Raw genomic sequence first — 12500 nt, 5'->3', positions numbered from 1 at the left:
CCTGCTTTAGAGAATGTAATAAGGAGTGAAAAGAGAGACAAAAGAAGAGGACTAAATGACAAGAACAATAGTGAGAGCACATACAGCAGTCGTTCAGATTAGTTGAGTTTAGCACGTCAGTAACGTCTTAGTTGCCTTCTGCACCTTCGAGCGCATGTCCATGCTTGTGGAATTTTGAACTACAGAAAACGGTCGGTCCTCGGGTCAAAAGAGCCGGACACCGGAGAGTCGATCGAACGTGTCTGATAAGAGTAAAATGCGAAGGATATAAAGATGTGACGAGCAGGTCGTAATCAATGTGAAGTCCTCCACGACGGCTTGCCTCATGATCCTATCTCGTTGTTCCCACGTAAAATTGCAGGAATCATCATTAATTCTTTTAGCTACGATTGATGGCGGACTTGCGATAAACAACTCACTGTTAAAAAAAAAAAACGGTCCGCGGTTTCGTGTGAGACAAAACCACCACACGCTGGTGGCCTTCACCGCAGCACTCACAATGCGGTAAAGCACACTTTCGGGCCGCGCTTGGTTCCAAGTTTCGATTGAGCAGGCAGGGCCGTTTATGGTAAGTCATGGAATAGAATGATATGATTTGGAACGGTATGTACGGCATGGTATGGTATGGTATGGTATGGTATGGTATGGTATGGTATGGTATGGTATGGTCGTAAGGTGTGGTGGTGTTTATGTGCAGAAAGGCCGACTTTGGCAAATGGCCTGGTCAGTGTGAAGGCGTTTAAGTACTTTAGTATCACCCGAAACGTTAATGCATGAAAAAAATAGTTACAGCCCTTAGAGTAGGGGTATGAAACTCATCTCATAAAGCGGGCAGCAGTCACACAAATTAGTCCCTCAAAGGCGGGGACAAGGCAGAAAAAAGGAGAATCAACGGGTAGGGGGGGGGGGGGGGTCGTAGCTTGTACATATTTCAGCAAACGTTACCATTTGATAGAAAACATTTCCCATATGTCATGTATACGGGTCATTACTGATGTACATTTGGCGCCATGATTCGAACAACATGTACATACCAACCGCCGAAAAATATGGAAGGCAATTCTAAACGCAGCTTTTGTTTCATGGCCATGTTTCAACACGAGGCGAACGCATGGAATTCCTCTCGAAAAGAGTGCTTCAGACCATTCATACCCGTGTAGCTGACGAATATACTTATTACAAATTTTAAAAAAAATTGGCGGGGGGGGGGGGGGGCGACAGTCATGTGCGGACCGCGGGCCGCAAGAGAAGGGCTCACGAACCACGTGTTGGAGAGCCCTGCGATAGAAGAATTCTAATGTATCTGCGATGAGAGAAAATACCCGGACGATTTGTGACAAAGAGAACCGAGCATACCAGTAGAGCGCTTCGTGTTTGATCGTTCATGTCTTTCGCCCAGCGCAACTACAATACAATGTGGTACCAACAAGCGCAAGTTGAACCATTGCTGACATAGGAAGACATCATGGGCTACGGAGAAAAAAAAAAAACTAGCGGGGGTACGTGGGAGGGGGAGGGGAGGTGGAGAGAGGGGGGTTTATGGCAGCGTAGGGTTTCATAGTTCCCTGATGGTTTCATAGTTCCACACCCTAATGATCCGGTATAACTGAGGAACCCTTACGTATTGCTGTTTTGACCGTATAGGCGCGCGCGTGGTTCTCCATCGAAGAGAGTCACGTTTCACCGGCCCCAAACTGGTTGCCCCCGATCTTCGAAGCTTTCTTTACTGCGCTACACACGTGGACAAAGTGGCAAGCTCAAGAAGCGCTGATGTTATAGTTTTTTTTTTTTTACAATAAAATCAGATTTACCACGGCGTACCTAAAGATGCGAGATGGCGGTACTTGGAGTGGTCACTAGATGAACGGACGGACGGATGGACGGACAGACAGACTGTCGGACGGTAAAGTTTACACTGCAGCACGACGTCAAGCGACATTGTCAATTCTGGCGATTTCACGCACCACTTGCTATGGCGTCAAGTACCAAGACATACGCAACAGCCACTCGTGCATCCATCACCCACAAAGCCGTCGAAACGTCACGACGTCTTGCACGAGCACGCGACGATAAGCCCATAACATGTAGTTGACGTCAAGGTATACTACTGTATACTATTACTGTCGGGTGGCCCTAGAGACAGGTGGTGTAAGAAGCTCGTGCTGTATGTGTTCAGTTCAGCCGATGGATCTCGCGTGCTTCTTCATCGAGCGACCTTGCGCTTCCGAGCGCGAGCCTCCGAACCGTCTACTTCGCGGATATACCTCGCTTCCGTGCCGAGCGGGCAAGAGCTGAAAGCGGTAACGAAATCACGCGGGTGTCATCGTCCATAGTTGCTTCCTGGAGAGTGACCCGTCACAACTTGGAAGCGATAAACAAGAGGCTTCACTATGTCGTCGGCAACGAGACGGGTCCCCACGCAGCATGTTGGGAGTATCCAGGCAGAGTAAGCTCCACCACTGGGGCGACGCGTCACAGCCCCTCGAAGCCCGCCTGTACCCTGTTTAGCTACCGGTGGGTGGCCGGCCGGCACTGGGGATCGAACCCCGCACCTCCCGTAGCTGAAGCGGACGCGTACGTGCAATGCCACAGATATACGGTCGTCGGCAACGAGTCAACAAGTGGTCAGTGCGAGTGCCTCGCCAGGTGAAAGAGTCGTCGCGCATAGATTTTGTTCCACAGAAGATGATGTCTACTGGAGTAAAGTGCAGCCCGAATCATGCCGTTCCATGCGCCTACCGTATTCAAACATCTATAGCGCGAGGGCGAACACCGATTCGAGGCAGGCGGAACAAACGAGCGGCCGCCGGTGAGAACATGTATATATAGGAACCGAAACTAGCTTTTGAAAACATGTTGTGGTCACGTTTTAGGAGCGAAGCTCCTTAAGGCGTGGGCTGTGCGTCCCCTGTATGTAGCCACCTCTCGTTCAGTTCTTGCAGTGTTCACTAGATGGCGGTACTTGTAGCTGACAGCATTAAGTATTCGCTAGCCACCGCCCGATCTAAAGGGTACAGCCATATCCATCCGTCCATCCGTCCGTCCGTCCGTCCGTCCATCCATCCATCCATCCATCCATCCATCCATCCATCCATCCATCCATCCATCCGTCCGTCCGTCCGTCCGTCCGTCCGTCCGTCCGTCCGTCCGTCCATCCAAAAGATGCAAGATGGTATAAACTAGACGGCGGCACGTGTAGTTGATTATGAAAGATGCGAGGTGTTATAAAATAGGAATGATGCCACATATGGCGCGTGTCATCGTTCGATATAGTGCGGCGACGTACGCTAGGGGGAGCGTCGCAATAAAATCGAGTGGGCAAAATGTACGGAGGATTCATGGTTTACCAGGTTTACCTCCGGAGCTTCGCCCACTCATCGTCATTCACTTCGTGGATGTGGCGGCACTTTTTTCGACTCACGCTTGGCAGCACATTTCTCTTTTGGCCTGTCATTCGACTCGAGAAAACGTCAGGTAATTATCTTCCGTGTCGATATGTACCCGTTTATTGTACGCAGCAAGCAAACGCCGCTTCAAGCGTACTCGACCACACAAACACAATTACATGCCCACACGCTCTTACACACACGCACACACACTCAAAATACCCAAACGCACGCGCCTACAACAATGACACAATCACCATAATGTGTACAAACTACCTGATCGATCAGTCAATCTGTAAACCAATCAGTCAAACAATTAGTCAACGTAACATTGTAATTAGTCAACGTAACTTTCGCAATCACAAATTTGATACACAAGGATCATTTGGACTGAAAGTCTACAGTGGCTAGTGGCTGGTCATATGTAACAAACTGCGTACAGGTCCCCAAAGCGGAAAAAAAAGAAAGAAGAAGAAGAACATAATACATGCATACCTTTGTATACATTTACTCTCGCAATAAATAGATAATTAGTCGAAAGAAGATGTCATGTACGGCGCTGTTCCGCTGCTAACATCCGCAAGTTCAGAATAAACGAACTAGCTTGTAAAAAAAAAAGTATTTATCAAACTTATCTAGTAACGGGCGAGCACACACGTGAAAGGCAGCGAGGGCGTGTGCGAGAGAAATCCAAAATCCAAATACAGAAATGAAGCCGGTTTTATGCATGGGGATGAGAGAAAGACAAACGAAACAAAGAAAAATAACAGCCAAGCCTCCTCGCTATTGTCTTGTTGGCCGAAGTCTGTGGCAGAAAAGGAGGAGGGTAGGGAAGCCTGCGCACTTGGAGTTGAAGTTTGGGTTTATTTCCAACACAAAAAGTTGGGTGTTCCCCAGGCAAAAAAGCTGTTGAAGAACAGCTTGAAGGGACCTGGGGGACCGTACAGGCAGCAGCGAATAAAAAGTATAACTAACACGACATGATACAACTTATACAACTTGACAAGATATAATAGCATCGGTACATAGCAAAGTAAATATAAGGAGGTACAACAAAAATGCACAGATACAGAAAAATGAATGTAACAGGGAAATGCATCAGAAATTAAAATGCACCCATATAACTAGGATAACTGCACATACCGAAAATGCAAACGTTTGAACGTATAAAAAATGCAATGCAAGAACAATGGTGCAGTGACAGTTAGTGAGGTTATGCTGTAACGGCTGCACAGTCATTTAATAGGAAAAGTCTTATTTGTTTTTTAAATCTATGGAATGGGATATCAAAACTTATTTGTGAAGTAGTACTTCGTGTAACGGGCCGCGTTCGTTTTACAAATTAGGTGCTACGCTGTGCAGGCTCTTCTTGCAGTCAATGCGTTTGCACTGAGAAACAATCCAAATGTTGTCAGTTGCCAAAATAGATTTTTTTCTATTTTTTAAGGATCGGTATTAAATTATCACGTGCTGTAACTTACAAGCAAACAAGCCCCGTTACTCAATCGTTACTAAAGGGCTGGATCGGTCAACGTCTTCTTGTTTCCGTTCCTTGGTATATTGTATAGGCACCCGGCAATGCAGTTTACGAGATCTGATGGTAGCGCCAGAACACACAACCCAGCGAGTAGGCGCAGCAAAACCGAGTCTTCCAATGCGCAGTAGCCTGGCGAGAAGACACAGCAAACCGTACTTGCACGTGCATATCATTCTCTTTTTTTAAGTGTGAATACACTTTATAAGCGACCCCAAACCATCCACCGCCGTCGGCGGCGTCCGCAGTCTTCTCTCTATCTTTAAAAGAAAGAGGACTTGGCGGGCCGCAGCGCGACGCTCTACCGAATAAGCCACGGACGCGACGCTGATATCGGTGTCAGTAACGCGCCTTATACCCCTTCCCCCTTCGCTCGCTCCTCCGCTCTCCTCACTCGCTGCAGCTGCGCGCACACCCCTCTCTCTCGCGCGACAGCCTTCTCTCTCAGTCTCCCGTTGAGAGCGGGTCGTGAGGGGGAGTAAAGTTAAAATCCGTTGGCATTCGCCAGTGAGTTAACGTAAACTCTCCCGTGTAATCAAATTGCGAATCCCAGGAACCATTACACTATAAAGGCACCATAGTGTGATTAATAAATATAATAGTGCGAATTAATAAATACCCCTCATAGCATCACCCCGTGTATTCCCACTTAACCATGTTCACCCTCGGGGAAATGCTTGGGAGTTTTTTGTTTAGTTGTGAGCTTATGTAAGCGCCCAGGAAGCGTCCTTTGAAAACGTGCCAAGAAGGGAACTGACACTTCAAGCTGTCACTGTGTTCAGCGAGCGTTTCAATTACTTAGCATCCCTGGCGGTCGGTACCAACAATGCCGAGGCGGCCAAAAACGCTTCGTCGTGCCCTTTGGTCCACTGTCGGGTGTCTATTATAGCAGGTCGACGCGACGCGCCCCTCGGCTCGCGCGAGCGTTTACAACGACAAGAGCAGACCACGATACGCGCGGAAGGATATGCACTTGCTAGCCGAACTCACTGAAGCAGACAATAACGGGGCTCACTTTTCTCTTCTTTTCCCTTTTCAAGAGTCACTTCGTCGAACTTCTCGCATAGCTTCCCTAGCGTTGAACCTGATGTTTGAAACGGATAGAGAATAACCACGGCCACAGAAGGCAGCAAGCAGCCGAGGCAGCCCGACCGCACTATGCAGTCCGTGCTGCTTGAGTGACGACGACAATTGAAGCTAATTTTCCCTCCCGGTTCCGGGAATCACAGATAGGCAGGCAGAGCCAGGTGCACTAGGCTACGCCGTCAGCAACATTGAACTGCGTTGAGCGTGGGGGGAAGTGGTTATGTTGTAAGAAGGAAAAAAAAAAAGTGAGCCCCGTAACTGTCTGCTTCAGCGAGGGACACCTCAACAGTAGCTCTCAAGGGATGGGGGTGAGGAGGGATTAAAAGGATAGGAATAAAGGTGTAGAGAGAAAGAAAGAGAGATGAGGTAAGCGTGAGAGCGATGACATATCGGGTGGATAGGAGAGATAGGAAAGATGGAAACACGGTCACAGGAGTCCGAGGATGGGGCACCACTTGCGAGAGCTCTTGTCGGCGTCAGGAGGTGGCGTAGAGCAAGTCCAGTCGGTCATAGCTACACCGTCGTCGGAGGTCGGCGTCAGGAGATGACGTAAGGCGAGCCCAGTCGTCCAGAGCTACGCTCTGGACGACTGGACGACTGGACTGGGCGACTCGTTGCGTTGCAACTCGTTGGGCGTGCGAGGGAAACGCTTCGTTTTTAATCGCTAAACGATGATACTTAATCATGCCCCTAGTAAGGTGGCCGCCACAGCCGTCATCTTGCCAGAGGAACGACTTCACTTCTGCACAATCATTTCCATTCCAGCAACTTTGTAAATCCTCCTTGCTTGGTCCAAACCACTCTATTGTTGGCCCTATTCTTGACATGAGAGCTTATAAAACCACTCATCTTTTGCCCCCACCCCGCAGTCGCAGTATACAATAATTTCCCGAACAAAAGCTTTACGACCATGACGGTGAGCACTTTGATAATGAGGCAGGATAAAGAGTAATTATTCAGGGAACTACACTGAAAGGCATACATGCTCCGGATATATATGGACTGCGAGTCAGATAGCTAGCTGACTTTTTATTTGACGCAGTAGTAGCGAAAACGACAGTGGTCCCAATGAGTAACTCGTTCAAATAAATGAGTTGCATTCGGCAGCATCCTTATATAGGTGGTTCAATATTTCGTAGTGTACCATATTGTTTCCCACAATTATTACTAGAGGGAACTCTGGCGCTAGTGTCTATGGGAGTTGCAACACACGGCGCTTCAACGAGCATGGGAATGATATTTTGTCTAATTTTCGTACTTCTGTCCTGCTTCTGGCTCCGTGTGTGTTCGTGTGGCTAGGAGCTGTTTTTTCAAGAAAGCATAAATTAGCAAATGTTCACCGTTTGCGCTTCACAACCTTATTCTTTTAAGCTTACTATTTCGAATCAAGTCCTTAAGTTCGAAAGGGTTCGTTCTGTCTTTCAAAACAAAACCGTAACCAGTAATAAACGAAGCCGCAAGTACGATTCGCTGCCCGCAAGTACGAAGACTAGGCAAATGTGTCTACTACCCATCATTCCCATGGTCGCTGAACGATCGCAATGCCAGAGTGCCCTCTAGTTAATTTTGGGAAACTCTATGGCTTGTACCACTGTGACATTACAGTGTGTATTGCCCTTTTCTTCTTTAGCAACATGTCCTTTTTGTGCAATATTGTTCTTGAGCGCGAGAGCAAGCTGTCCTCACAGGTGAATGCAAAACATCACCCTACACTGTGAATGACCCCCCCCCCCCCTTGTTCTCGATGTCATGAATCTACTGTCTTTGTTGTAAAATTTTTGCATTGTACGTCACTGCATACGCAATAAGTTCTTTTCGCTGTATATAAGAGCTTGCATTGTACATACGCATTGATCATCATTGTCCATTTTTATGTGTGCACATAAGCTGTGTAAGATATATCCGGAAATAAGATTCTCTTAAACCAGTTCAGGAGTTGCTTACGGGATGGCTTTATGCTCTCCCATAGTAGAGTACCTAGTACCCTAAATTGTTAACTACTTTCTCTAAACACACACTTAAAAAAAAACACAGTTCTTTCTCCGCCTTTGCACACTTTTAGCAGGACGGCTCAGTGGTTTCCCATAGTTGAGTACGCATTACTCGAAATCGTCCAACATTTTTTTTTCTAAACAGTTCTCTAAATCAACCCACTTTTTCTAAACACGCTTTCTGGAGTTTCTGGTCCTTGGGCGTGGGGGGGGGGGGGGAAGCGCTTCATTATGTAAGTTGGGGCAAAGCAATCCCTTATTGAATGTTTGTTTAGACCCATGGGACGGCATTGATGCTCTCCTATAGTAGTGTACCTATAGTACGCTAAATCGTTACCCACTCCTTCTAAACCCACACACACTTTCGGGCGTTTAGCATGTTTCAAGTCAGCATGCAACGGCCGTTGCAGCATGGAGACGTTTTTGCCGAGTTGGAAATGTGTATTGGTGCTTTTGTATTGTGGAAGCGGAGGGGACTGGCATGCCTGCGGGGACGCCCTCAGAGGGCCATGTTTCCTCTGCTACATCGCTTAAGAACCACGATGTTAACTCATCTGGACGAACAGTTACTCGTGCTGAGGAAGGCAGCTTTCCTCCTGCGGTGGTCAACACGATTTATTCTTCTCAGAAAGAACAAAGCGTCCATGCCTCGCCTTCATTACCGAGAAGGTAAGCTAGTGTTTGTAATTTCACTGAACTTGTATTTAGTATCGTATAAGTATTTATTTATTCGTGTACGCACTTTTATTGCTTTTTTGGCTCATTTTCATTAAGTACACGTACCCCTGCGCATAGTTTTCTTTGTGCACGTTAGAATTTCTATTTACAGGTACAAACAGTTCATGTTGTGCATTTGAATGCATATTGGGATATATTAGCAATGTCTTGAGAACGAAAAGTGTAACATATGAATGTCTTTTGTGTATGTATGCTTCTTTCAGAAATAAAAGTATCCTAAACACTGGCAACCTTCTAAACAGGACAACCACAGATTTGTAGCTCATTGGAATAATTTCTGCTCTCCCATACAGTAGAGTGCCAAGTATTCTAAATCGTTAAACCTTTTTTCTAAATAGCTCCTTGCTCTTCCATAGTAGAGCACATCCTCCTCTGAATCGTCTGACACTCTTTCTAAACACCTCTTCTATTATATATAATCAATAAAAAATCGAGTAAGTCATGCATTCAACCCGGAACTTCATACAACCTCCATGAAACGATTTGAACACGAACGTGCTAAAGAGCTCGTTTCGCAAACATTCCGGTGTAGGTGTGGGCATGACCTACTACACTCCTGACCTGCCCAGAGAGCACCTCTTCCAGCGCCCACGTTCTAGTTCATACCTTCTGCCGCTAGGGCCGTAACTTAGGAGCACTGTGGCGCTAGTCAGCACCTGTTCGCTGACGTCAGCTTGAGTGTTCGTGGTCATATTTCGGCCAACAGAGCACTCATATTGCGTAATTATTATGCACTAATGAAAAATAATTTTGAAACAAATATTTCAAAAGTCATTCACAAATTCTTTGCAATTAAATGGACGCAACATCACATATGCTGTCCTACACTATGTAAGTCTACGGATTCTCGCATTTGTCCACCAGTGTGCAATAAATTTTTCGTCACACTGAACAGCTTACTTGACCAGTCATCTAAGTGAAAAAATAGTCACATATATGCCGGCTGTTCATCACGGAATGCAGCCGTTCTTACTCTAGCGCCGTCCAAACAGCCGTAAAGTAGCAGACGAACAGGTTATAGGTAGCGCCACCTACGGCGAGCGATTGAACGAGAGCGGGGACACGCGCTCCCATAGGAACCCCGCTATCTGAACAGGTCAGGAGTGTAGTAGGTCATGGGTGTGGGCGTCGATGGTTGGGAGCGAAAAGTCATTGTTGCCCACATGTGATGCGTTTCCGATAATTTTGTTGAGTCGACGGGGCCAAATTGCGATAAAAACACCTCAAATTCAAAAAAAAAAAATGTGGCTCAGAAATCCGCGAGCGAAGATTCTGCCGGGAGACAAACATGAAATAAAAGCTCTGAATTCCGTTTTCTCTTTTATTATAAACATATGACGGCGAGACTGATGGAACCAGAGTTTTTCACAGAAAGCTCACACGGTCAAAGGGACACTAAAGTCAAATAACAATTTGTGTCGGAGTAAAAGTTCAGTGTATGACAACGTCTAAAACGGCAATATTATCAACAGCAGAGCCCTACTTACCGAGGAATTAAGGTAAATGCACGAGAACACATGCGCCACGAGTAGGACATTCGCAAAATGATCCAGATGACGTGAGAGGTGTCGGCTGCAATTAATCACTAGTAATCTAACTAACTCTACTAAATAAAAAAACCTTCCACGCATCAAGAGACGTAATAAGATGCTGCTCGTTCGTTTCTGTTAGCTTCATTGAAAAAAGAACCCCCGGACGTTACTGTGGGAAATGGCGCGAGCGGTTCGAAAGTTCAATTTTCGCCCGGTTAAACTGGACAGGTCGTGCCATCTAGCAAAGCCCAGTTAAACCAAAACACATCTGCTATCCCGGAGGCCATGGCAGGAAATGGTATAATGGCCGTTGTTGCTGCTGTGGCTCCCGCTACTTTTGTTGTGCTACTACTAGCGTCAGCGGCCGCACCGTAAAGCCGGGTAACGTTGCGCACGGCAACAGTGACTTGAGACTTTCTGCTTTAGGCGGGTAACTTGAAATGCGATAACCCGACGCGGACCACTAGGACGTGATTTTATTTCAAAATAAGCATTTTCTCGGCACGAAAGTAACACTACGACGTTTCTGGACCACTATTTCAACAATCAAAGTCGACTTGGCAGTTGCCTGTAGTGTCCCTTTGAGAATGATATCCGGTGTTTCACGTGCCAGAACCGCTATATGATTGAGGAAGCCCGTAGAGGTGGGCTCCGAAAACTTCGATCATCTGGCATTCTTTAACGAACGCTGGCATTACGCAGTACATAAGCCTCTACCTTTTTGCCTCGATCAAAATGCGACCACCCTGCGGGAAACAAACCCGCGACCTCTGGGTCAGCAGCTGAGCACCGTACCCACCGCGCCCAGGCGGCCGAAGATCAAAACAAAAAAAATCACGCGGGGTTTGTAATGGATGCAGTTAAAACGACAAGTCACTGTTTTAGGGTCGAAGCTCCTTAAGGCGTTGGTCGTGCGTCTCCTGTGTGTAGTAGCCACCTCTGGTTTTTAGTCCTTGGAATGTCCGCTGGATGGCGGTACTTGTATATGACAAATATACGATGAAATGATGCGAGATGGCGGTACTTGGAGTGTTCACTAGATGGACAGACGGACGGACGGACGGACGGACATACAGCCATACGGACGTATGAACGGACGGACAGGCCCTTTGAACTAAAACCCTTCGAAACTCCGCCCCGCTCATCATCATTCACTCTGTGGATATGCTGTGATTTTTTTTTCATCATCATCTTCATAATCATTTCTCGTGCACTTCATATCGACGTCCAACTTTAATTGTTCGCCACTAATTACGATTTACTAATTTAAATAACTAAATACTCGCTGCATTAGTTTGTTTATCATTATATGACTCATTATTATTAAATAACCTTCTCTAATTAAGGCGCTACCAACTATGTGGCTAGGTCATCACTCAGTAAAGCTTTCATATTCGCTTTTGTATGGCCCTCCCAGCTCACTATCCTACTCATCAAGCGACCGTTTTGCATCACTTCTCTCACAAACTTTTGTGGTGCAGCTATACATGAAACACACTGACAAAGAGACATACAATAGACGCGACGGATACGCATAACGACTGATATTTGCACTGATTCTTTACCCTTACAACTTATTTTTGCACTGGCGAAGGTAATAAAAAATCAGCTGTCAGTCAGCGCTCGTCGCGTCTACTATATGCCTCTTTGTCCTTGTGTCTCATATGGCTGCACCCAAAAAGTTTGTCCGCGAACCAACTCGCCCGAACCAAAGTTCTGCTAGAGCAAATTTCACTCGCGTTTGCTTTTCGTACAACGTCTCGTTAGTTAGCACGGGACGTAGAAAACTTTTGCCTGCAATAATTTTTATTAACACTGCAAGAAAATGCACGCATAGACTTCAGAGTGCCGTCCCGATAAACAATGCCAAACGCGACAACACTACGAGACAGTCCCATATCCTCTTCGGGCCTTTCGGCAATCTCCAGCGTTGGCCGTGACGTCCACATCTTCGACATCCCCGTTCGGTGGTGTCATCAAACAAAAAGAACTTGTTTACTAGCAAACACGCTCTCTCGCGGCTCGGCGAGGAGGAGAAACGAGCTGACGAATGGAGTGCGAAGGAGAGAGCGAAACAGGAGAGGACCTCGTTTGAACATCAAACGCATGTACCTCTGCTATTACGGCACCATTTCGAAAAGTTCTCGCGTCTATACGTGTTCGTTGACAACTGGTGCCTGATTGCAACAACTAAACTTCGACCTCTGGATAACTTCGTCGTCGTCATCGTCAT

At 46.7% G+C, this 12500-nt stretch overlaps 1 protein-coding gene across 2 annotated transcripts in view; it reads right to left on the bottom strand.

Annotated features, from left to right (window-relative positions):
• Window positions 1-12500, bottom strand: part of LOC119166963 (cytochrome P450 2J1) — a 27930-nt gene that overhangs the window by 4648 nt on the left and 10782 nt on the right. The gene's annotated exons all lie outside the window — the stretch shown is intronic.

This window comes from Rhipicephalus microplus, chromosome 6, assembly GCF_043290135.1.
Source record: "Rhipicephalus microplus isolate Deutch F79 chromosome 6, USDA_Rmic, whole genome shotgun sequence".
Taxonomy (NCBI): Eukaryota; Metazoa; Arthropoda; class Arachnida; order Ixodida; family Ixodidae; genus Rhipicephalus; species Rhipicephalus microplus.
Note: the sequence above shows the minus strand (reverse complement) of the source record. Positions and strands in the feature narration are given on the sequence as shown.